The 25,088-nt window shown below is 50.2% G+C and overlaps 1 long non-coding RNA gene across 2 annotated transcripts; it reads left to right on the top strand.

Annotated features, from left to right (window-relative positions):
• Positions 1-355: 355 nt before the first annotated feature.
• Positions 356-3,851, top strand: LOC117196865 (uncharacterized). 2 transcript variants are annotated; one of them, XR_004477281.2, is made up of 4 exons: positions 356-794; positions 1,062-1,284; positions 1,661-1,773; positions 1,907-3,851. It is a non-coding gene; the product is annotated as an uncharacterized LOC117196865 (long non-coding RNA). The 2 variants fall into 2 exon arrangements; XR_007478765.1 differs by having other exon boundaries at positions 2,908-3,828.
• The last annotated feature ends 21,237 nt before the right edge of the window (positions 3,852-25,088 follow it).

A 25,088-nucleotide genomic window follows, 5' to 3' on the forward strand; every position in this document is an offset into this window, starting at 1 on the left:
GTTACCCATGTGAAAATGGCACTGGATCTGAGTATCCTTTTATTTTTATTTCTAAAGCCTCTGTTGTACAAGCCTTCAACCTGGGGCAATGTGCTCATAAAACACAATTCCGGCACAGAGCGGCGACGATTAAATTAAAACTTAACGGGGGGGCTTCCCTGGTGGCGCAGTGGTTGAGCGTCCGCCTGCCGATGCAGGGGACGCGGGTTCGTGCCCCGGTCCGGGAAGATCCCACATGCCGCGGAGCGGCTGGGCCCGTGAGCCATGGCCGCTGAGCCTGCGCGTCCGGAGCCTGTGCTCCGCAACGGGAGAGGCCACAACAGTGAGAGGCCCGCGTACCGCAAAAAAAAAAAAAAAACTTAACGGGGCCTGACAGCTGAGGACGTTGTAGTGGGAGAGGGAGAGCCCTTGTGGTCCTTCCGATCCAGGGCCGAGCCGGCCTCCCTATCAGCGACTCGCAGGGCGGACGTCGCGGCTGAAAACCAGCTAAAGCCGGAGAAGTTCGTGTGTGGGGAGAAGAAAGAGCGGGCCAGCTCCCGGCTTCTGTCTTCTTCCGGACCAGTGGCCACCGCAGGGCCTTGGCTTCGTCTGGCCTCACTTGAACTCTCTGGGCTGGCCCCGCCCCCTCCCGGCTCACCGTGGGCGGGGTCTGGGCCCGCGCTTCCTCCGCTTCCTGGGGGAAGAGCCCAGGGTGGGGAATAAGGCAGAAAAGAGATGTAAAGGAGAGCGAGCTGGCTGCTGTGATGTGGTCCTGTCGCGGGCAAGGCTCCGGGAGTGAGTGAGCCTGCAGGACGGTAGGTCTGGAGACGATGCCCCCCCAGCCGCCCAGAGTCTCAGGCTCGGCTATGGGGTGAAGTCTCTTCTCAACAGTCAGGTTAAGAAAAGGCATAAACAGTGCGTCTGCAGCTGGAGCCCTGGAGCCAAAGGACACGGCAGTTAACCCCGGGGGGTGGGGGGGAGGAGGGCGACTTGGGGAGACGCTCAGCGGGCGTGGTAGTTTCAGGAAAATCTTCAGACTTTCAACAAATCCCTCATCCCCCTTCTCTCTCTTGCCCTTCCAGCCGCTTCAGAATTGATATGAAGTTGCTGTTTACTAACTCGGCTCTGCCCAGACCTTTTGGGAGAAATGGCAGTTTTCACTGCAAAGCGTTCTCACAGCTAAAGTCCTGAGGGGTGTGCGGTGCGGGGCCCGTGCGGGCAGTGACTGAGCACAGAAGGCGTCCACACCCTCCCACGGCTGGGGTCCCCGCCTCCAGCCGGGTGGGGAGGTCGGGGGCTCGCGAGGTGAACGGTGTGAGCCCAGGCGTCACCCTCGGCCCGTGTGCTGGGCGGCGCCTCCTCTGCGCCGTGGGGCTGCTTCTCTGCAGCTGTCACCAGGCCAGCTTTCCCTGCCTCTGTCTCTCCTCCATCCCAACCTCCCGCCCCGTGGAGAGGACAGGGTGGTGAGGTGTAGGCAGCGGTGGGCCAGCCTGGGGTTCTGTGGCTCCGAAGTGTGCGGAGGCTCACTCCTCCCCCCGGCCCTGAGGGGGGCAGTTTGGTCCCTGGGTCACTCAGACACAGTCAGGGTCCAGGACGGCACCTTCTTGCCCGTGGATCCTGGCCCGAGGGGCTAGAGGCAGGAATCGCACCCAGAGCCTCACTCTCTCTGTTCCCCCTGCAGTGGTCACATCACGTCTGCACCAAGGTCGCATCACCGAGACTGTGCACGGGGATCTGGACCCACCCACACACATGCTCCTCCATGGATTGAAGAGGGAAGATTCCCGGGAACAGGTGGGAGCATCCCTGGGGGTCACAGCGCAGGGTCCCCTCCAGAAGACCCCTTCCCGGCTCAGAGGCGAGCGTGGGGGTGGAGGGTGGGAGGAGGGGTCTCCTCTGCCCCTGCTCACTCCGTGGTGCCCTCCAGGCCTCCACCTGCTTCCAAACACATCTGTGGAGGGGATGCTGGCTCCTGCCTTGTGAAGCTCAAGCTGGAGGACAAGAAACCCCTCCTCCTTCGCCTGCATCCCCAGGCCTGACCTCAGATGGAATTGGTGACCATGACCGTGCATGGTGCTTGCAGGTGGGGGCCAGTGTCCTTGCTCTAAACGCAGGATCTTCCCCTGCCTGTCGAGTGTGTAACCCTGAACTCAAATGGGCTTTTTGGCTACATTTGTCAAATCAGCTCAATCCAACACTGCCTTGAAAGGGTGCGTTTAAAATAAGAAATGAGTTGAAGAATGCAAAATATAGCCCGCAAGACAGCATCATCCCACGTGCTTCTCCATATGTCTCCTGGGCTCCTCAGGCCCCTCCTTCTGGCCGCTGAGCCGCCTCCTGTAGACCCCCAAGCCCGCACCGCCCACTGTGGGGCAGCTGAGGGGACAGGTCCACATGACAACATCAGAGCCATTATGTCAGGGATCTGAGTCCACCAAGGACACACTGGAGTCCCACGGGGCTTTGCTGAGGGCAGGTTCAGGTGAGATCAGTGACTCTCTATCGCAGCTGGGCCTCAGGGTCATTGGAGGAGATTTATGTGTTTCTATCCAGGCCTTATCCTGGAAAATTCTAATCAGAAGATATGAGGTGTAATTCACAAGACTGTTTAAAAAAATCCATAGGTGATTATGCTGCATCCAGTGTGAAAACCACTGGACTAGATCATTGGAAATGGTATTGAAATTAAGATTGTGTGTCCATCGAAGGTGGGTCAGGTTTGGATTTGCCTCACTGAACTGATTTAAAAACACAGGATGTTGGGCTGTGTTTCTAGTTCTTCCTGGAAGAGGCGTGGGCTGTGTGGCACCTGAAGGCTTTTCATGGTCCAGAATGTCCCTTGTATCACGTCAGCTTTACTTGTGTGAGGGCAGGACCCCGGCAGGTGAAAAAAAAAGAAATCACTTGCTTCCGTATGTGCCATTTCAGCTAAAATGTCACCTCAAGGGCACAGGAACCAAAGTCACTTCCGGGGCCCCCCTCCAGTTCCTGCTGTGATGCCGATCACAGCGGCCTGGGTGTCTTCCCCACCTGGCACGTCTAATCCCCTGATCTGAACACCCGGCTCTCTTGTGACCCAGCACAGACTCTCCAGGAGACTTCAAAGCTTCCATCCCAGCCGGGTGGACCAGAATCTTCCATCCTGGTTATCCGCCATCCTACCCATTGAGGTGGCTGTCACCGTGTGAGGACCACAAGACGCCTTCAGGAGGGAACAGCGAAGTGACCTAAATCTCTGGCTGGAGGAGGCGCATCCTATGCTCGCTCTCCCATAGCTGGTGCTGCAGATGAGCCAGGGCGCCCTGTGTGTCCTGGTTTACGGAGCGGAAGGTACGGTCACCCACGAAACCGTCAGGGACCTCTCTGCACCCAGGGCAGGTTCTAAGGCATGAAAGATCAATTCTGTGGAGACTCCTTGGCCCCAGAGCTGCTGGGGGATCTGCCAGAGAGCCCATGGTTTCCATAGAAACTACGGATGAGTTTAGCATGAGTCCCCGTCCTGCCACTCAGGTCCTAGAAGAAAGATCAGTAGGAGGGGGGCGATCGCTGGGCTAGGGCTCCCTGCCCCCGGCTGTGAGCGGACCAAGCCTGTCGGGATGAGGCCCACGGGGAGGAGACGGGCCCTTCTCCACCCCGAGAGGAGGCCCAAGTCTTGGATCCGTTTGGAAGACCCAACGCTTGCACCTTTCGCTCCAATGTAAGTCCGAGTTAGAAATCGCCTTTAACCTATAAATCACTGCAAGTACTTTTGCAGAGGCAAAGTTGAGAACTTACCTAAATAAACTAGAATAAAGTGTGTAAACAGTGCAATCATTCCGCTTCTTCTGCCTGTTTTTCCCTTTGCTTCTGGAATACTGAGCGTAAGTGTGGACAGTACACGCTCACGCAGCCCTCCTACTCCAGGAAAATTACCTTTTTCTATTTTTACAGATGATCTCCCAGTAGGAAACTTCCCAAACTATAGAAGGTTATTTTTGTTATCTCTTTAACCTATATTTTTGTTGTTGCAATTTAAACTTTTCTCTAGTTATATACCAGGTGAAATTTTGAAAAATAACAAACACGCACAACCGTAAGACTTGAAGATCCTGTCCCCTGCCAGGCACTTTGGATCATCTCCCATGCGCTGAAACCTCACCATTATGTTCTCAATCTCTCTCCCACAGGCTCCACAGATCACTGGAATTTCTTTTTTCTTTTGCTTTTTTTTTTTTTTTTTTTTTTTTTTTTGCGGTACGCGGGCCTCTCACTGTTGCGGCCTCTCCCGTTGCGGAGCACAGGCTCCGGATGCGCAGGCTCAGGGGCCATGGCTTACGGGCCCAGCCGCTCCGCGGCATGTGGAATCTTCCCGGACCGGGGCACGAACCCGTGTCCCCTGCATTGTGGGACTCTCAACCACTGCGCCACCAGGGAAGCCCCCTGGAATTTCTTTTTTGGCTCTCAGATTCAAGGAGGTTTAAGAAGGAAACTCCTAAGGCTTTTGAAATGTGGAGGCTCTGGGGCCTGGGACCGGGTGGAGAAGAATATCCCTCCAAGGCGAGGATCCAAGGTGAGCGTCTGTAGCAGGCGATCAGGCCTCCCCGGAGGTGTCTTCCCTCTGTGAGATGAACACAGGTGTTCTGGTCCCCAAACAAGAAGTTCTCTGGATGACCAGGGCTGCCTTCACAACCAGGATGGTCCTTTCATCCCGAGAGGCTGGTGGAGATGGACCCGCCTCCTTCTGGACCCTGCAGCCCCGGGAACTGTGTTCCAGGCCTAGGTGCTCCAAGCCCCTCCTGCCCTTCTAGCTCCTCGCTGGGTGGGGCTCTCACGGGTCACAGCATCGGGGGGTCAACAGAGGCGCCAACCGGACGTTTGCTCAGGACAAGAGTCTGCTGCAAGGCCTGTGCTGCAACGTGCATTCAGACAGTTGAGTCCAACCAAGTCAAGCTTTGTGGGAAGAGAGTAAAAAGGGAAGAGCCCGGTCAGGTGACGGGTGACGAGGTCCTTTCAAGGAAGCAGACACGCCCAGGAGGATCACAGGATGCCCACCAGTTCAGGGGGACGACAGTCTGTGTGTTCCGGTTCCCGGTTCCATGACCCAGGGCCCCCGGCACAGAAGTGAGGGGTCTGGGAGGAGGGACTGGGGCCCCGGGCCCGGGTGTGCGCCGGCCTGGCAGAGAGGCAGGGAGGCCCCGCTTGGCTCTCGGCTCAGAACCAGGACCAGGCCTCCCCTCCCCCCGCAGCCTTGGCCCTGCCGTGGAGGCCTTGGGACAGCCGGGGGTGGGGGGACTTCCCAGACAGGGGTCCCAGCAGCACTTACAGGGCTGCCTCGATGGACTGGATTTTCACCCAAAGCCGTTGAGAGGAAAAATGTGTTTATTTTGTAAGTCCTGGGATTTGCCCAGAGCCGTTTAATGATAGCCAAGAAAACACAGCAGTGTGTGTCTGTGTATTTTTCCTTTTAACGCTTCCCATCGGGGGGCTGGTCCCTGGGAGCAGTCCTGGCTGTGAGAGCCCTTGGATGGGGTCTTGATGGGCCGCCTGTCCCCCTGTGAGGTCTGCGGTGACCGCTGGCTGACGGTCAGCTGTGTCTAGGGAGGTGCCCACGCCCCTACTGTCGACCCCTCCCCACGGCTCCGGCTCCCCAGGCAGCCCCTGCGGAAGCCCCTGCGGCACTTGGGGCCTCAGCTGCAGCCCCTCCGACAGGACAGCATCGCCCCCGGGGGGCTCCACAGGCGGCCTGTGCTGTGGCCACACCTGTCTGAGAGGAGGGAGCACTGCGCACTTCTGCGACGACTCAGCCACGGGTGGTGCTGCAAACAGCCAAGCCATTTCTGCTTCCATTCCATCTTCTGTGCTGGTCGGGGAGCTTCCCTCTCAGCTCCCTTCGTCTGGTGGTCTCAACACCTTCCCAGCACAGTGGCTCTTAGTAAATGCTGGTTCCTAATTCCCCCTCTGTCCCTGGCTGCTCCCACCGGAGCCCACACCGTCTCTGTGCACCGCCCCCTCCCGGCTGTGCCTGGACCCCTGGACATAGCCCGCAGGGTGAGAAGGGGTCTCAGGATCAGGCCTCAGGGAGGATTCCCCGCCTCCTCCCAGCCCTGCCTGGTCTCCCACAACCCCAGCCTCCCTCCCGGCCCAGAGTCCAGGGACCCGTCACCATGGCCCTGCGTCCCCCGGGGACCTGAGCCGGCAGCAGGGGGACGGCGGGCCGCCAGCGCTCCCTCTGCACCCTGTCCTCTGAGGGTCAGAGCTGCTCTGGGCAGGAGGGGGACTTGGGCTGGACTCACCCTGCGAGGCCTCGGCGGTCCTGGTGGGCTGAAGCGTTCCTGCCGGGCTGGGGTTGAGGTCGGGATCCCCACATCCCTGCCCGCACCCTGAGACTTGTCCCTCCCGGGGGCTCCTCGTCCAGCCCATATGGGATTATCACACAGAGCAGGACCGAAAGCCCCGTTTCTACAGAAGGAGGCTAGTTTGCTTAGCTCCATGCGTGGCCATTAATTAGAAAAATTAATCTTAGCCACACAACAAAATAAAATTGATGATTCAGTGACAGCTAATCACTTGCTGGAAATGAAAGATGCCCTTACAACGGAGATTTATTTTGTGTTATTTCTTCCCCAAGCACTCTTAACTGACTGAATAATGTTGTAATGACCACTCTGATATTTCCACATGTACTTTTAAGAATTTATAAAGTGATCTGTCTTCTGAGAGGTCCAGGGAGATCCTTGAACGGTACAGTTAAAGCAGAGGCGGGCGAGGCTCTCACCCCTCCAGGGCTTCAGACGGGTCACGAGCAGCCTTCGGAGCTGGGAGACCTGGGTAGGGGGCGTAAGGGGTGGACGCCCACCAGGAAGCTCCTCTGGACTGTGACAGGCGGCGAGATAAGCTCTCACCTCTCCCATGAGGCCGGGCTGACGAGACTCGGATACAACAGGGTTGGATGGCCCAGGGGCAAAGCCAGGGGAGCTCAGCAGCCTGTGGAAGCACCAAGGTGTGTGTGTGCACGCGTGCACACCTGTGTGCTGGGCCCGCGTGCAGGTGTGTACTGTGAGTGTTCACGTCACACATGCACAGGTGTGAACACACACTTGTGCATGCAGGTCTGTGTGTGCCTGGGATGTAAACGGAGGCCCTTGCTGTGCACCCCCGCAGGTCCCTCAGGTGTGGGTCCTCCTCGCAGGTCGGATTTAGGGCTGTGAGCGGCCTGAGCAGCCGGGAAGAGGGGGCCCCGGAGTCGGGGACTCAGGTCCTCTGGGAAGGCGGCCGAGCCTGTAGGCCACACCGCTGCCTCCGGTCCCTGTTCTCCAGAGTGGGCCTCTGCTTACTTTCGGATTTTCTTGTTGGTGTTTTGTTTTTGTGGTTGTTCTTGTTGACTTGTTTATATATTCTGGACACTAATCACTTATCAGACAGGTGATTTACAATTATTTTCTCCCTTCTGTAGGCTGGGTTTTCACTTCCTTGTCCTTTGATGCACAAAAGTTTTTAACTTTGATAAAGTCCAAGTTGTCTATTTTTCTTTTGCTGCCAGTGCTTTTGGTGTCATATCTGACAGATCACTGCCCAATCCAATGCCATGACATATTCCCCTGTTTTCTTCTAAGTGTTTTATAGTCTTAGCTCTTATGTTTAGGTCTTTGATCCATTTTGAGTTAATTTTTGCAACTGGTTAATTTTTTTTTTTTTTTTTTTTTTGTGGTACACGGGCCTCTCACTGTTGTGGCCTCTCCCATTGTGGAGCACAGGCTCCGGACACGCAGGCTCAGCAGCCATGGCTCATGGGCCCAGCCGCTCCACAGCACGTGGGATCTTCCTGGACCGGGGCACGAACCCGTGTCCCCTGCATCGGCAGGCGGACTCTCAACCACTGCGCCACCAGGGAAGCCCGCAACTGGTTAATTTTTGCACGGTGAGGGTCCAACTTCATTCTTCTGTGTGTGGATATACAGTTTCCCCAGCACTATTTGTTGGAAAATCTGTTCTATTCCCATTAAATGGTCTTGGCACCCTTCTCGAAAATCATTTGGCCGTATATGTGAGGCTTTATTTCTAGCCTCTCTACGCTCTTCAGTTGGTCTATATGTCTGTCTTTTGGGTTTGGTTACTGTAGCTTTGTAGTAAATGTGAAATCAGGAAGAGCAAGTTCTCTAACTTTTTAAAAAAGATTATATTGGCTTTTTGGGGTACGTGACAGTCCATAAGAACTTTAGAATGGGTTTTTCTATTTCAGCAAAAAGAAAAAAATGATATTGGGATTTTGAGAGGGATTGTATAGAAATCTATAGATCACTTTGGATAGTATTGGCATCTTAACATCTTCCAATTCACGAAAACAGCATGTTTTTTCCCCCTTTATGTCTTCTTTCATTTCTTTCAACTATACGTTATAGTTTTCAGTGTACAAGTCTTCTGCCTCATTGACTTAATTTATTCTAGAGTACTTGGGATCTATTATGATACCTTGTGATCTTTTGTTGAAAACTGCGCATCTGGAAAAGCAGCCTTCTCTCCGTGGCTCTGTGCTGGGGGCAGTCAGTCCGCTGATGAGCTAGAGGTACTCTGAGGCTGGGGACCAGCCCAAGGTGGAAGCTTCAGGTTTCCTCAGGTCTTCTCTGAGCACGTGTCCTGCCCAGGACTGCATGTGGCTTTCCTGTTTCTCTCATTCCCGTGGCTCTAACTTCTCTGCAAAACCTTAGGTGGTCTGTGAATGTCTCCACACGTGCCCTCCTGTTCCCGGTGTGGCGTCTGCTGGTCTGAGGTCCCCCTGCAGCTTTCCTGTCTCAGGACGCCTCCAGTCAGGTCAAAACTTTGCAGATCAGCTCTGTTCTGCTCCCTCTGGTTAGAGAGGGAACGGCAACCTGGTTTGTCTGCTCCCCCAAAGCAAGACCGTGCTCCAAAGCAAGGGGTGCGTGGCAGCGAGAACCCCTCGGGCCTTCCTGCCGTTTCACCTGTCTTTTCCTTGATCGGGTACTTGCTTGCTTTCTGTTGATCATTACCCAGAACTCCTACAAGGCCAGTTCAGTGAATTCCTAGGGATTTTTTTTTAATATTGGTTTGGGGGGAACGAGAGCTCGGGGTTTGGTGATGTTCCTTTCTCAAGCTTTTTACAGTTCACACTTCAAATTTTTCTTTTATCTTTTTTTTTAACCATTTGGCAGAACAATATTTTTCCCTTTTTGCATTTTTAAATTTTTTACAAGTCAATTCACATTTCCTTTTGCTTTCCACACAACTTTAATCTGAAGGGTTGGATGTTCTGCAGTCATGGGGTTAAAGGTTCATGCAGCTGGCGCTGTATTAATGTCTGCCTGTGATCACAGACAGTCCTGTTTGCCATTTAGAGGAAGTAAAGGGATTGCAGGCTGCAGATATCTCCCTGGGGCAGCGTCAATGGACACATTCTGGATCGTCTGTCTGTTAGACAAAGTGAGACGATTTTTTTCTGCTTATAATGTAACACCTGTCTGTGTCCTTTTCCATCAGCTCCTGAATCTCGGGGAACACAAGCCGTTTGGTTTTTTTTTTGTGATACGCGGGCCTCTCACTGTTGTGGCCTCTCCCACTGCGGAGCACAGGCTCCGGACGCGCAGGCTCAGCGGCCATGGCTCACGGGCCCAGCCGCTCCGCGGCATGTGGGATCTTCCCGGACCAGGGCACGAACCCATGTCCCCTGCATTGGCAGGCGGACTCCCAACCACTGCGCCACCAGGGAAGCCCCCTTTGGTTGTTTTACTGAGGGAGACTGGAGTTGTTTTTCTAACTTGTTTACTCTTTAAGGCCACCTGGGAATGTCTAGTTATCTATTGGATATTTTCTGAATTTGAAATTTCATATTTCAATTTATTTGGTAACTAAATAATCTAATTCCGATTTGAGCCCATTTATGAAAAAGAGGATAAGACTTCACCTCCACTGAGACGTCTATTCCAGAATGCTTTTTGAACGTTTTCTGAAGAATCCATCTTTATTTAGTTACAAATTTGAATCTTTGTTTATTCTGCCCTTAAAAGAAAGCTTTCTGAAATTGCCTTATGTAGTTGTATTCATTTCAACGTCTGCTCTAACAAATTACCACAAACATAATGGCTTCAAACAACATAAATGCATTCTGTAGTTCAGAAGTTAAAAATGTGTTTTGCTGGGCTAAAAATGAAATTTTACACATATGGTTTATTTAAATGTTGTCTCTTCTGTCTTCCCCATTTGATGGACTGACAATTGAACTATAGTCTAGAACAAAAATAATCTAAAGAAATTTGGTATTTTATAGAAAGAGAGAAGTGGTGACGGCCGCTTAGACAGGGCACAGCATCTTTGAGATGGGGTGTCCTAGAGTTAGAATTTGGAGACCTCAGCACACCGATTAAGAAGCTATTGAATATGTGGTGTTTTGATTCCTATTTTTTTGAAATACTGGTAAACATATAAATTTATTGATTTTGATATTTCAAAACTTTTCTGTAATAGCCATTGTTACATTAAGTCTGTGGTTTCCAGTTGGTTTTTTTTTTGTTCGCCATCTACCAACAAAACACAAGAGTAAAGATCACGGTGCAACTTTATAACAGAGCCAGTTTTTCCAGGAGGAAAACAACCTAAAGTTGAATTTTGAAAGAGTACTGCCGTCAGGCCCCGCCCCACCTGCCCCTGAGATGGTAACTGACGTGCTGTAAGGACGGAGTCAGCCCGCTTGTTATGTGCTGTCTGCCGCTGCTTTCATGCTGCAGCACTCAGGCGAGTTGAGTGGTTGTCCCAGAGAGGGTATGCCTCTCAAAGCCTAACCTGTGTTGATAGATTGAACGTGTTTACAACTGGTTCTGGGGGCTACTTGTAACCACGATTAAGGAACAATCTTTTCCTAAATTTGTGGGAATTTTTAACACGTTCTCAGACTCCTTCACTCTCCCGTAGAAAGCTTCATGTTGCGTTTCGATGTCATAGACTCAAAATCCTCTTGTGGTCCTTGAGGCCCCTGGAATTGGGCCTTGGTCGACCCCTGTCCCCCGGCCCCGTCCCCCTCTACGTTCCTGTCACACCAGCCGTGGGCCATCCTACACACACGCAGCTCTCTTTCTGGAACATGATTCCTTCACGCCTTGTGGCTGGGGCCTCTGACTGTTGGATCTCAGCTCAGCTGTCACAGCACCAGACAGCAGCTGGGACTCAGGTCACCCAGCCCAGGCGCTGGCTGTCCCACTTCTGTGCTGTTTGTTTGTAGCACATGTCACTGGGGGAAATTAGCATATTTAACTCTTTACCCCCGTATCTCCCAGCTCTCACCGATGCTCCCAGACTGTGATCTAATGGGGGCTCTTCCCGGCTCCTTCCCACCTGCATCCCGAGCCCCGAGAAGCAACAGAGGACAAGGGCCCCATGTTTGGGGATCATCATAGTGGGGCTATTACCGTTCTATGACAGTAATACTACTGTGCAAATAGACTGTTACAGGGATTCAAATTGCTTCCACTTTGTGTCATCTCAGCGGAGCCTGACGAAGACCACATAAGCCCCTTTTAGACAGGAGGAAACGGATTCAAGCGCCATGACTAAATAAATGATTGGCTCAAAGACACAGGAAGTGGCAGAGCAGAGACGTTTCGACTCTAAGACGAGTTCTTTTTGGATTATGAGAACCATGGAAATGCTCTTAAGAGTTTGCAAACCCTGAATCTGCTTCACTTCCCCCACGTTTAAGCAGCGTGTGTCCCTGAAGGTGGGCGACCTCTGCCTGGTTGCCGGTTATCATTCTGCTCCAGGACATGCCGTCGCTGAGGACGGCTCTGGGTCACTCAGCAGAACCAAGCGGGCTGCGACCCCACTTCCCTTGAAACGCTGTGCACCAAACACCCCAGATGCAGAAACCGTAACTTCAGGTGCTGGGTGGAAAGAATCAGAACGTGCTCTGAATGGAAAGGGAAGGTAAATAATAGTGCATTGATGAAATACTAGAGAGGGAGGGGCTGGGGGTGGAGGGAGCGAGGCTCACTTTAGAGTCGGAACATCGATAAATGGTGCTGCAGGGAGAGCCGGTCCCTCCCACCCAGGCTGTTTCCAGGCACGGCCCCTGCTCAGCAGTCTAAGCTCCCAACCATCTTTGATATTTTAGTTTTAGCCGTTTGAGGGGGATTTGTGCCCTTGGCAATTTCCGCTCGAAGCTTAAGCGATTGGGCAGGAGGGTGAGCAGATCTTAGAGAGCGGCCCCTACAGCGAAGGCGGAGGTGACGGGTTGAGGGTGTGGCGGAGGGAGGGCGAGCTGGGAGTTCTCCCATGCAAGGGGTCTCTTCTCCCTGTCCCACCCCCGGGAATGGGTTAATTAAGGAGGCTTATATTGTATGGAAAATATTCTTCTTGTGAATATGTTTTGGTTTTCGGTTTTGGTTTTCTGGAGAAAGGATCTACCTCGCATACTAAGTGTTAGGTTAGTAACCCCCAAAATGGATAGAAGCCATTGTGTAAAGACAACGTTATTTGTGAGGGAGAGAAAAAAAACAAAGGCTAACACCTCCCCGCCCTCCGCCACACACGCGCCCCCCCCCCCCCCGCCCCCGACTTCCTACCATGAACTGTGACGTTTATTTGCCATTCTTTTGGTTCTCTTCTTCTCTAGGTGACAAAATCCTGGGAAGCAAGACCAGGGCTCCTGAATCTGCAGGCAGAAAAGGTGAGCGAGCAAATGGGTGAGACTCATGGTGCAGAGGGAAGGCGTCAAGGGTTCCCCGGACCCACCAAAGGCTCAGGGAGCTTGGAATCAGGGAGAAGCTCCCTGGAGGCAGGTGAGGCTGGGTCTGGACAGTAACCGCAGGCCCGAGAGGACAGCAAGGAGCTGATTTGCGAACCTGGACAGGGATGCCCCCTCCCTCGCCCTTTCCCAATGTCACCGTATTTCGGATTAGCTGTGTCTCTATCAGGATCCAAGGATCAAGCCTGGGGCCGTGCGGTGAAGACCAGGAAGCCCCCGCCCCCGACCACGTGCTGCACCTGCTCAGACCAACGGTGCCAGGAAGCAGGGGAGCAGTGGCCCCAGAGTGGCTGTGAGGCCCCGATCCGAGGCTGCAGGGACAGAACCGTGGCCGGCCCTTTAAACAGCGGCCTTTGGAGCTCACCTCACCCCGAGGCCAGTTGTCCCCTGCAAGACGACAAGGCTAGAGCTTCCTTGTCTCCCAACAGACAGAGATTTAGGAAACAAGCACAGCTCACGATTGTCAGAGAGATTTACATCCCAAGCACGTCCACACAAAACCTTCCCTGTGCCAGTTGCTCTAGGACTCCTGCCAGACCTGACTTATGGTGACTCTTCATCACGAGTGCCACCTTCCACAGGAGGTCACACCCTGCTCAGTGTCTGCTGTAAAATGGGCTTTGCTGTGTTTGATGGACTCGTAGGGCAGGGAAGTTTGATGTGTGTCATCACTGACCAGCAAGGAGTGGGTGGAAAATCCTTGGGCCGTACAGCTGGTTCTCCCCATTCTCCCCGAGTCCTCAAGGGGCCCTTTGGTTCCAGGCCAGGTGTGACCCAGGCCCGGCTGGTCACCCAGGCCCGGCTGGTCACCCAGGCTCTGGTCTTGGGTGTGGTGCAGAGGGCCTTGGGTTCTAGGACCCCTGGGTTCCGGCTTCTGTAACAACCAACGCCTTTCTGTCTCTTCACTGGTTTTCTCCTCTGAAATGGGGGGCTAATAATACCTGGCCCCCCTCACCTCAGTTTCATGGGCATCCACTGGATGGGCAATGGGGTCCAGTGAGGGAGGGGCAGGGGCTCCAGGCAAAGCCTCTCTCTGAAGGGGGCCAGGGCCCTGCGCCCACCCTCGGAGACCCAGACCCCCACCTGGGCACAGCTGGGGCAGCGAAGCACCTCCCTGCAGTGAAGGGCTTGTCAGGAAGATTTCTATTCACTTGCCCAACACACTCTCCTGGGATGACCATTCTGTCCGGGCAGAGACCGGCCTGAAGCTATGGCTGGCGCCAGCTGCTTGCGCAGAGCCGGCTGTGCGCTCCTGAGATGTCCTGAGCCCTGTGGAACCCCACTCCTCAGGGCTGGCAGTGAAAGCCGTGAGCCCGGGGGGCGCGCTGGGCCTTCTAAGAGTCCCCCCAAGAACCCATGACACCTGTGGGCACACAGCAGCCGAGCAGGTGCCAGCCTTCCTCACACCATCACCCACAGCTCAGCCACAGCCTGGCTGGTCCCGACACAGAGTCCAGGGAGGAGGTGGACCCAGCCTCGCCAGCGCTCCAGCGGCTGCACTGCAGACAATGAAAACCTGCATTCGTATAACACATCTCGTATAACAACGCATCGTGAGGGAGCCCCTGAAATCCCCCCTGAGCTAATGAATAAATCAACCCTTGACAACTTCCCCCAATGGCTGTGACATGATAATTGGGCCTCATGTCATAACGTTAATGCTTTCGGTGCATTTGGCTTTTGCTAGTGAGACCCAGTGTGCCTGACGGCACTTTTTGTTGCGGGGCAGCTGAAGTGTGCTTGGCTGAGAGGTTACTCTTAACGTCCTTGGTGCAAACGGCCCTTGAGACCGGGAGAACAGAGCTGGGGAGAGGTCGCTGGGCTGTGACTTGGTCTGGGGTTACTGTTCACCTGCCTTTCCTCACTGCCCTCGGGGAAGTAAGGAAGCCTGGTACCTCCAGGGAGCCGGCGTCTGGGTGTAGGGACGAGGGACGGAGCTCCGGCTGCTGGAAGCTTCGCTGCCTGACACGCAGCACCCGCCCCTGGGAGCAGCCAGCATCGGGCCTGCGAGGCTGTCTGTCCAGGAAGGAGGCCCAGGGTGGGAGCCAGCAAGGTGGGGCGAGGCGCGCAGTGTCTTCATCGCTCCAGGCTCCCGACAAGCAGCCCAGGGATCAGGGGTAGAGGGAGCCCCAGTCTCGAGTCGGGGGTCAGAAACTGTGGCCCCAGCCGGGCTGGCCCTCCTGTCTCTGGCTTCCTGGTCTGCTAATGGACCTGTGACTGTGCACCTCGTGTGTTGAAGGTCAGATGGTCCAGGTCCACGGGGACCACCTGCATGTCAGGGACGTTCTGGGGGGGCATCCTCTTGAGAAGAAGCCTCCACTCCGAGTTCAGGGGCTCCGGGTCCAGGCATCCCCATGTCTCAGTGAGGGGGAGAAGGGCCTCTCGCTGGGGGGCGGGGGTGGGTTCCAGGGCCTGGGGACCCGGCATCTACCCTCTGCTCTGTCACTGAAGCCCCAGAGGGAAGAGAGTGACAGCAAGGATGCGATTCTACGCTGAGCCCCACATCACCTGAGTCAGCGGCTCACTCTCCCTCCCGAGTTTCTGCTTCACCCCCCCAGGACGACCCCCCTCTCCCAACTCTGCACCAGGCGTGGGCTTTCTTTCCCCAACCGAGCAGCCCCGACCCGGGTGTTTATGGGGCATCCTCACATCGGGGTGACCCACTGTTAAGTCCGTTCCCAGCCCCTCTCTCTCTGATCTGGAGGATGGGGGGAGCTGAAAATTCCACGCTCCTGAAAATGGCGCGGTCTTTCTGGTGACCAGGAGCCACCCAGGGTCCCTTCATTAGAACAAAAGACACTCCTGTCACCCAGGAAATCCGAAGAGGCTTGGGGCCCTGTACCAGGCTTGGGGCAGGGACCACACACATGATTTCTATGGTCTCATTTCATCTAGTTTGAGAACCTCCCTGTGCTGCCCTCAGCGACCTTGCTCAGTGGAGACTTGAGTTGAAGGTCACACAGGCACCCACAGGGCTGCAGCCCCCAAGAGCCCCTGGCCACGCTGGGATCTGGTGGTCCAGGCCCTTCCGAGGCAGGGGGTCCTCCCCAGCTCGGCCCCGCGGCTCCTGGAGAACCAGAACCAGAGGGGCCTCAGCATTTCAGGGTGACCCACGGTTACATCGCCCTAAATGCGGGGTGGGGGTCACTTCCCGGGGTTGTAGGAGATGGAGGCGGAATAGAAAACGTCCTCTGTGCCCACAGGAGCAGCGCTTCACCTGACATCCCCACATCCTCTTAGGGGACATGAATGTAACTGTCGCCTCGTTCTTGCACCAGCGCGGAAGGTGACCACGTGCTCTCCCAGCTCATGCATCCTAATGCTTCACTGTAATTGTTGTATTTCTAGGGAAGCAGATGTTTGGTCCCGATGCCTGTGAACACACATCTCTCCTCGGAGGGCTGCCTCTGAGTCAAGGAAAGGGAAGCTGGAAAGCGTCATATTCCCTGCCTGAAACGAGGAGTGAGGGGGAGAAAATAGGAGAACCAACACAAGGAAATGAATGTTTATATAAGTTATCATTTTTCTGTAACGAGTAACCACATGCCTGATCCCCGGGTTTAGAGAAATCTGCCTTTATACCCGACGTGCTGTGACCTCAGGCCCATTGCTGGAAGGCTCTGAGCCTTCATTCTTTTTGTAAAACAGAGATTACTTTGTATACGCTTGGGACCGTGGTGAGGCTTCCCTGCGAGGTGGTGTGTGGAGGCATCCAGCGTGCTTCAGGCAGCGACTGGTCGCCCGTCTTTGCGTGTCATCCTGACGCTACCATCATTCCGGTGGAAGGTCCATGGAGGCAAGCGCCTGGTGCTCGTTTGCCAGGTTGAATTACTCTGCAGCCGTGGACACGGAGCACAGATTCCTCCGAGCCCCCAGAGCCCCTCACCCCTGCCTGTGAGGCCCTGGCAGCTCTGAGCACAGACGTGTCTGTTGTTAGATGGAGGGTCTGGGGGTCCTTTCTCTGAGCATCACTCAACTATGTTTCATTCACAGAAACCCCACTTTGGAGACGCCCAGGGGATTGGGTCTGTACCCTGCCTCTCCCCTGAACCCCCAAGAGCCCCCGACCTGCCCCTCTGCAGGCGTGTTGAGCTCACAGCAGGTGTGAATCGGCCTGGAGTCCCCTTCCAGTCAGGTTAGCCGAGAGCCGGAGCAGAGGGGAGAGGGCGTTTCATAAGCGTGCTGTGTGCTTTGTTCCAAAAATCTGCGGGTGGGCCTGGAGCAAGGAAGCTGGCTGCGTGTGCTGTCGCTGGGCTGTCCCCGCAGGAAGACGGGGCTTGTACACTCGTGGCTCAGAGCTGACTCTTGGAAATGGACCCTTGGGAGTAACCGAGGGCTGAGACTGGGTTTTCAGACCCTGGGGAGGCCGAGAGAGAGGGGAGAGATGAAGAAGGATCTGTGTCAGGAATGGCCTGGGGGTCCCAGCAAACCGTCCCACCCCTGCTGGACAGTCCTCCTCAGCCTCGGCCTCTGTCTCCGAAGGCACCGCTGGCAGCTGCGCTGGACACAGCGGCAGGTTCCGTGAGGGCTGCACGGGCGTCCGCAGCGACGCAGCCCTGTAGAAGCAGGGACCTGGGGCCAGGAGGGGGTGGGAGAGACAGCGGCGTTCGCAGGGCACCCCGGGCCTGCACCCAGCCGGCCAGGAGCTCCCGGAGGGTGGCCTCGGGTGAAGGGAGGAGATGGAGGGGAGGCCTCTGCTCTGGGGGAGAGTGAGGCCTGTTCTAGAACGTCAACAGATTAGAGCTGAGTGTGCGTGTGAGTTCAGCAAACGTGTGTACAGTGTGGGAGCTGCCGGCTGCACCATCCACCCAGCGGGCACGTGCGGTGAGGGCTCCCTGTGGGCGGGATCACAGCATCCCGTAGCCTTGAACTAGCTCTCAGCTGGTGCCAAATGCGCTGAAAAAGCTTTTGATATTTTCAGTGTAAACCGTATACGTGGTCAGAACGGACCGTTTTGTTTTACAGCCTGGATCTGTGAAGTTGTGCATGTGTATGTGTGTGTGTCCATGTGTACACAGGTGTGCCCTTGTAGGCACTGTGCCTGCATGTGTGTGTGTGAAAAGAGGGGTATCACGGGCTGCTTCCTGGCCCAGGCCCCTCTGCAGGCCCGCCATGTGCGGATCCCCGAGCAGCGGGTGGTGTGGTCCCCGCCTTCTCGCCAGGATCCCTAGGCCACGGCATGGAGACTGTGGGATGGACAGGTGGCCACACCTGTAATTTCGAGCGGGGACCTGGGCTCTCCCTCACCCCTACGCCTCCACCTGGGTGGTCCCGAGAAATCTCTGAAGGCCTCCAGCCTGTGCTCTTCCTATTGGCACAAAAGGTTGGGATGGGGGGCCCGGCCAGGAGCGCGGGGGGCCGTCTCTAGTCTAGCGATAAGGTATCCCCAGAGTACAGACGATTCTCTTCTTGATTTCCAACCTGTGTATCTTGTATTTCTCTTTCTTGCCTCAATGGACAGGCTAGGACTTTGGGTACAAGGGTAAATAGAAGAGGTGAGAGGGTTCTTGGCTTCGTCCTAACCATAGTCTCTTACAATTAAGTACAATGTCAGATGGAGGTTTTTGTCAGTTCCATTGCTTGTTCACTTGCCTCTTCTACCCTTTACCACTGTGAGAAAGATCCCTTCTATTCATAGTTACCTGAGAGTTTTATCAAGAATAGATGTGGAAACTTGTGAAATTATTTTATGTTTCTTCCATAAGAAAAGTGTGTTTTTCCTTCACTTGGTTAATGTGGTGAGTTACACTAATTGATTGATGAATGTTAAAAACCACACTTGCATTGCTCAGACAGATCCAAACTTGGCACGATGATTTACATTTCTTTGTACATGTGTAAATATGTATTTACTGTATAGCATTTGCTAGCACTTTATTAAGTACTTCTGTCTATTTAATGAAGGATATCTTTCTGTAGTTTTCTTTTTTTACGACTTTTTGGTTGTGATATTATTGTAATGTTGCGTTTAGAGAATAAATTGGGTGTTTTCCCTGCTCAATTTTAAGAAAGAATTTGAGTAGTATTTGTATTATTTCATACTGAAATGTGGATAAAATTCTTCAGTGAAGCTATCTGGGTTTGAAGTTTTATTTGTGGGAAAAAATTTTTTATTACAAATTTAATACTTCTAATAGATGTAGGGCTTTTTGTCCTATATTTTGTCTTGATTCATTCCCGCTAATTTTTGTCCTTCCAAAAATTCATCTATTTCACCTAAATCACCAAGCATTTTGGCATGAAATTGTTCATAATAAGTCACTATTACTTTAATGCCTGTAAAATCTGAGGATTTCCACTCTTTCCTTCTTCCTTCCATTTACTTCCTTTGGGTGCTTTGATCTTCTTTTGGCACCTTAAAAACTCAATTCATTGAATTTTAGGTCTTTCTTTTTTTCAAGTATAAGCATGTAGAGACAGAAGGTTTTGTGTAGCATTATTTTAACTAGATAGCGCAGATTTTCATATGCTGTGTTCTCATTTTCAATATATTTTCTAGCTACACTTGTGCTTTTCTTTCTTTGACACATGGGTTACTTAGAATTATGGTGTTTAATTTTCATATATTTGTATATTTTAAGATATAGTTTTATAATTCATTTCTAAACTCTCTTGTGGTCAACAAATATTCTCAGGATGATTTACTTTCTTTTTAGATATAGAACCTGGCAAAAGGTTTGTTGAATTCAATATTCCCCACGCACTTGAACTGAATGCCTTTTTGCCATTAAGTGCAGCATTTTATAAATTTCAATTAGATCACATTGTTTGACAGTGCTGTTCAAGTCATCTATATACTTATTGATTTTCTGTCTCCTTGTTCTATTACTGAGAGATGAATATTGAAAATTCTAACAGCTCTTACATAGTTGTCTATGTAAACTTTCTATTCAGCTTTTTGCTTCATGTACTTTGAAAATCTATTATTAGGTGCATACATATTTACAGTCTTCACGTCTTCTTGATGAATTTACCATCCAGTTCATCTTTATGAAATGTCCCTCTCTTTCGCTGCTAATATTCTTTGTCCTGAATATTAATGCGCTCACTGCTCTTTTTTAGGATTAAGGTTGGCATGGCGTACAATTTTCCACTCTAGATTTTCCATCCGTGTCTTTATATGTAATATGCCTTTTCTCTAGACAGATCATAATGAGGTCTTGCTTTTTCGTTCGGTGTGACAGTCACTGTCTCTTAATTGGCAGCTCATCACTAACACTTAATACAAACATCTCTCTGTTTAGGTTTATGTGCCCATATTGCTACATGGTCCCTATGCGTCACATCTGGGTTTTAACTTTTTCTTCTTTTTTCTGACTTCTTAAACTTTATTTTATTTTATTTTATTTTGTGGTACGCGGGCCCCTCACTGCTGTGGCCTCTCCCGTTGCGGAGCACGGGCTCCGGACGCGCAGGCTCGGCAGCCGTGGCTCACGGGCCCAGCCGCTCCGCGGCATGTGGGATCTTCCCGGACCGGGGCACGAACCCGTGTCCCCTGCATCGGCAGGCGGACTCTCAACCACTGCGCCACCAGGGAAGTCCTCTTAAAGTTTATTTTGAGAGTATTTTAGACTACAGAGCCTTTGCAGAGGTAACACATGCTCCTTACACAGCTTTCGGCCGTGTTAACATCTCACTCTTGCAAATTAACCTGCCAACAAAATCTCTAACTGGACTTCACTGTGCCCACTGTTCCAGGACAACCCAGGGTCTCACCTCACCTTGAGTTGTCATCTTCTGTATTTTCCTCCCATACTTGACAGTTCCTCCATGTTGGCTTGCTTTTAGCAACCCTGACTCTTTTGGAAGAGTGCTGGTCAGGAAGCTTGCAGAATATGCCTCACTTGGGATTTGTTTTATTCTTCTCGTGGTTAAGCTGAGGTAATGGATTTTGTGTGTCGGGGGGAGATTTGCGCAGAGATGCTGTGTAACAGCACCATTCTGTCCCCTTACTGATGACGTGAAGCCCAGTTGTGGAGATGCCTGGAGGGTGTAAAAGTAGTGTAAAATCACTACATTTTCCATTATAAACAAGCACCTTTTGGGGAGAAGAACTTCAATGCTATGCAAACATCTGTTTCTCGATTGTCTTTTACCAACTGGTTCTGACATTCACTGGCTGATCTTGTGTGCAGCAATTATTATTCCTGTGATGTTCTGATAACGATTTTCATTCCCTCATGTGTTTTTACAGTCATTGATTGTAATTCTTTTGTAAGGAAGATTTCTCCCTTCTCCAACATTTATTTTTGGGGGATTTTCCAGGTATCCTTCTTTTATTGATTTCTAGTTTAATTCTCTTATGGTCTCAGAACATACTTTTTATGATTCTAATCTTTTAAATATGTTATGGATTGTTTTATGCTAAAAAATGTGATCTGTCTTGGTGAAAGCCCCACGTGCGCGTGAGAAGATGTGTTTTGCTGTCGTTGGATGGAGGATTCTATGAAAGTCAGCTTGGTCCTGCTGGTGGATGGTGTTGTTCAGGAGATCTAGAAACACCCTCACTGACACTCTGCTTACTTGTTCTGTCAATTACTGAGAAGTGAATAAAATCTGTGATTATGGACAGACCTATATTTCCTTGCTATTCTAGCAGTTTTGCTTCATATATATTTTAAGTTCTGTCATTAGCTGTGTGCACACTTAGTATTCCTGTCTTCCTGGAGAACTGACCCCTCATCATCCTGTAATGTCCCTGATGACATGTATTTTCCTGAAGACTACATTGCCTTCAATGTAGCTACTCAAGCTGTCTTTTGATTAAAATTGTATGATATATCTTTTTTCAAACTGTTCCATTTTAACCTCTCCATGTCTTCATGTTTAAAGTTGGTTTTTGATAGACAGCACTGAGTTGGCTCTAGCTTCATTTGTTTACTTTTAATCCAATCTATCAACCTCTGGCTCTTAACTGGTATGTGTGGACCATTCACACTTAATGTGATTATTGATACAGCTGGATTAAATCCATCATCTTGCTGTTTTCTATTTGTTCTGTTTTCCCTCTTCTGCTTTCCCTTAGGTTATTTGAGCATTTGTTAATCATTTTAGGTTCTGTATTGATTGGTATTTATACCATATGTGTGTATATGTATATATACATCTATACCTATGAACCCATACAGGTATCATACATATACACATACGGTATAAGTATTATGCATATATACATATGTATACATATATATATATATTTTACTAATTGCCTTAGGGTTTATAGTATATACCTTAAATTAATTGGAGCCCTTTATTCAAGTAGTACGATGCCTTTGCACATGTAGGACAAGGACCAACAGGGTTTTTTCCCAAGTCCTCACTCCATCCTTTTTCTCATTGTTCTCATTCGTATAGCTTTTACATAATCTATAAAAACACAGCACATTGTGGATAATTTTGCTTTAGATAGTCCATTGTTGTTAGAACAATTAAAGTAGGAAAATACATTTTAACCTACCTTCATCTATTCCATGTCCTGTGTTCTTTATTTCTTTCTGTAGATCTAAGTGTAGATACCATATTTGTTCCTGAGAAATTGCCTTTCACTTTTCTTGTATTCTAAGTCTACTGGAAATAAATTTTCACTGTCCCTTTTTTGTCAGCAAAAGCCTTTATTGATCCTTCATTTTTGAAAGATATTTTTACTGGATTTACGGATTGACGTAATTTTTTCTTTTAATCCTTTAAAGATGTCACTGCACTGTCTTCTGGTGTGTGTTGTTTCTGAGGAGTCCTCATAATTACCCTATTTGCTCCTCTGTAAGTAATTTGTTTCCCTGACCCTACAAGGCTTTTGTTAAGATTTTCTCTTGTCTCTTATTTTCAGAAGTTTGACATGACATGTCTAGGTAAGTGTTGTGTTTGCTTGTTTGTTTCTTTTGTGTTCATCTCGCTTGGTGTTCTCTGAGATTCTCGAATGTGTGATTTGGTGTCTGTCATGAACTTGGGAGAGCTTTCAGTTGCTGTTCCTTAAAATGTTTCTTCTGTCCTATTCACTTCTTTTCACATGGGATTCCAATCATGCAAACAGCTGGTTCTTCGGTATCTGGTCTACAGTAAATTGATATTTGGACCTCCTGCCCCTCCCTCAACATAGACACACTAGTTTTTCTCTTTTTGCTTCAATTTGAGTAATTTCTATTGATCTCTCTTCATATCCCTGGATTCCTTCCTCTGATGATCCTATTAAAGGGATTCTTCTTCTGTTATTTATTTTTTGCTTCTAGCATCTTCACTTGGTTATTTCTTGCAGTTTCTATATCTTTGCTAAAATTACCCATCTGATCATGCACACTGCCCATCTTGTCATTAGAGTTTCTAACATATTAATCATCATTATCCTAATTCCCTGTCTGATAGTGCTAGCATCTGTTCCATATCTGAGTCTGGTTCTCGTGATTAGTTTGACTCCTAAAAGTGTATTTTTGCTTGCTGTTTCATCTTCCTTGCAGAATTCTGGTGAAAGCTAGACATCTTGTGTAGCACGGTAGCTACAGAAGTAAATAGTTTATAGACCTGAAAGTTGGCTCACCTTTCTGTCTGCTGGGCAAGGGTCTGAGCAAATCGAATTATGTTCCGGGCTGGATTTGGAGTTCTTGTTGCTATGGTTACACTCAGAGCACAGCAGCAGTTTAAATTCCTCTAGCAATCCTGGTGTTTAGGGAGAGGGTTGGTTTGGATATTTTTTCCTGGTGACCTGCTACATCCTCCCCCTTAAGGATTCCCTTTACCCTCGCCCACAGAGAGGGTCCATCTCTTGCAACTTACCCGTATGCCATGGATCCTATCCTGACAGGGTCTGGGGGTGGAAGGGATTCTATTGATCTGATCAAGCCATTCCTCAGCCACAGAGAGGTGCTGGTCCCTTGGTCATAAGAGGGCTGACCTCTTAGCTCTGAGGTGGTCCTGACTCCCTTTGTTTGAACCTGGCAAGCATTTCTGCGCTCGCCTAGGGTTGGCTTTTGTTCCCTGTTCCTCTCTCTGAGCTGCAACGGGATTTCTCCAGTGCCCTAAGGCTGACAGCTGTTGCCCCTCCCTTTATACATATTTTCCAGATTGATTGATGTAAAATTGACACATAACATGGTGTAAGTTTAAGGTGTACAATGTACTGATTTGATACACATGTTTCAAAATTATTACCACACACCTCCATCACCTCACATAATTACCATTTCTTTTTTTGTGGTGAGAACATTTAAAGTTTAGTTTCTTAGCAAATTTCAAGTATATAATTATTCACTATAATCACCTTGCCTCACCTGAGATGCCCAGAACTCATCCATCTTATAACTGGAAGTCTGTACCTTTCACCAGCATCCCATCCCTGGCGCCTGGCCACCTTCCCTTTATTCTCTGTTTCTATGAGTTTGGCTTTTTCGGGGTCCACGTGTAAATAATCTCATATAGTAGTTGTCGTTCCCTTTCTGACTTATTTCACTTAGTATAATGCCCTCAGGGTCCCTCCATGGTGTCGCAAATGCAAGATTTCCGTTTTTTCTCATGTTGACTAATATTCCACTGTGTGTGTGTATGTGTGTGTGTGTGTGTAATCTTCATTTTCTTTATCCATTCATCTATTGAAGGGCACTTAGGTTGTTTCCATATCTTGGCAATTGTAAGTAGTGCTGCTATGAATATTGGGGTGCAAGTATCTTTTTGAAATAATGTTTGCATTTTCTTTGGATATATACCCAGGGGTGGAATTGCTGGGTCATATGGTATTTTTAATTTTTTGAGGAACCTCCATACAGTTTTCCACAGTGGCTGCACCAGCTTACATTTCTAACCAATAGTGTATGAGGATTCCCTTTTCCCACATCCTCACCAACATTTTTTGTGGTCTTTATGGTAATAGGCATTCTGACAGGTGTGAGGTAATATCCCATTGTTGTTTTGACTTGCATTTCCCTAATAATAAGTGATGCTGAACATTTTTCCATGAACTTGTTCACCATTTGTGTGTCTTCTTTGAAAAAAACTGTTTATTTAATCTCTCTACCCATTTTTAATCAACCTTTTTTTTGCTACTGAGCTATGAGTTCCTTATATATTTTGGATATTAACCCCTTATAAGGTGAATGATTTGCAAATATTTTCTCCCATTCCATAACAGGAGGAAAACTGAAGAATTCACAAATATGTGGAAATTAAGCAATAGACTCCTGAACAACTAATCAGTTAAAAATAAAATGAAAATGAAAACATTAAAAAAAAGAAAATGGAAACACAACATACCAAAATGTGTGGGATGCAGCAAAATCAGTTCGAAGAAGGAAACTTATAGTGATAAATGCCTATATTAAGGGGGAAAAAGATCTCAAATGAACAACCTAACTTTACACCTCAAAGAACTAGAAGAACGACCTAAGCTCAAGGTTAG

Source organism: Orcinus orca, chromosome 8 (assembly GCF_937001465.1).
Source record: "Orcinus orca chromosome 8, mOrcOrc1.1, whole genome shotgun sequence".
In the NCBI taxonomy this organism is placed as follows: Eukaryota; Metazoa; Chordata; class Mammalia; order Artiodactyla; family Delphinidae; genus Orcinus; species Orcinus orca.